Source organism: Temnothorax curvispinosus, unplaced genomic scaffold, assembly GCF_003070985.1.
Source record: "Temnothorax curvispinosus isolate PA1 unplaced genomic scaffold, ASM307098v1 QBEX01017168.1, whole genome shotgun sequence".
Classification (NCBI taxonomy): Eukaryota; Metazoa; Arthropoda; class Insecta; order Hymenoptera; family Formicidae; genus Temnothorax; species Temnothorax curvispinosus.
In genome coordinates this window covers 37,601-38,748 of record NW_020226948.1, presented here as the reverse complement: position 1 = coordinate 38,748, position 1,148 = coordinate 37,601, and the positions used below count along the sequence as shown (strand labels likewise).

General features: G+C 34.1%; 1 long non-coding RNA gene across 1 annotated transcript; it reads right to left on the bottom strand.

Annotated features, from left to right (window-relative positions):
• Positions 1 to 37: 37 nt before the first annotated feature.
• LOC112467349 lies at positions 38 to 843 on the bottom strand. Its single transcript, XR_003042236.1, has 3 exons — positions 553 to 843; positions 261 to 423; positions 38 to 178 (listed from the first exon to the last, which is right to left on the bottom strand). It is a non-coding gene; the product is annotated as an uncharacterized LOC112467349 (long non-coding RNA).
• Positions 844 to 1,148: the final 305 nt, after the last annotated feature.

Here is a 1,148-nt window from a genome sequence, read left to right as displayed (position 1 = left end):
TGAATTGGCTGTGTCAGCTTAATAGACGTCATCCCGAGCTGCTTCAAAGGGACAAATACTAACAAATTCGGACAGAGTTTGATGGATATTCTCTATAAATGGGCGGATTGCCTCTGTGTCATTTCCAGTCTCGACAGAACTTAAAATCATAGCTAGTAAGCCGATATCCAATTTCGCCCTAAAAAAATTGAGATTTGTTGTTGATTAGACTCGGAGTTAAATAGTATAATACTTATTAAGTGTCATAAAAGTTTTATTACCTTAGATATTTTTCATTTTTACTCCAGGAGGATTTGCCATTGCCCCGTTAGCCACCTAAGATGTTGCCCGCTCAGCACGTGGCTCACGTTATTTTGCACGGACGTGGGGTTGGACTTTGCTGAGCATATATGCTGCTTTCAGCATTACATGTAGCATAATAACCTAAACAGAAAATGATACAAAAATTATACATTTCAAATTACAAATATGTTATGCGTAATGATACATTTCGCATTACATATTTCTTTTGTGGAGTTCTAAAATAATATAATTAACTTTACCTATACATACCAAGAAAATGCAACAATTAGCGCTAATAATGAATCCATTTTAGGAAAGTGAACGTTTCTTTTATGCTTTAGCAGCACTTTCCACATTCTCAGCTGTGATTGGATGACTCACAAACCATGGTAAAACTGTCCAGCTATCGCACATGTGACATGTAACTTGATTTTCAGATAAAATCATTATTTCCCAAATGTTTAAAACATTACAGACGTGTTTCCCAAATGATTTCACGTTGATTTGAAAAGAAAAAAATTGTTTTTAAAATTATGTCTGCTAACTATACATTCAATTAATTTTTATTAATTATAAATAAACTATTATTTCCTAAACTATGAAACTATATTCCTAAACTTGCCCAAATAATTCCCAAACTATTAAAATAATTAATAATAAGAAATATCAAATTTGTCTGCTAAATATATCGAGGTATATTTTCCATATTATACGCCAATCACTGTACACATGTGTAAATACTTGTGAGTTTGTCAGTCGGTTTCTGGCGCCAATGAATGCCAGTCACTTGATGGCGCCACTAATCATTGCGTGTGAAAACTGGCCTTACTCGGGCAGACTGGGATCTCACGTCAATCACGTTGAAA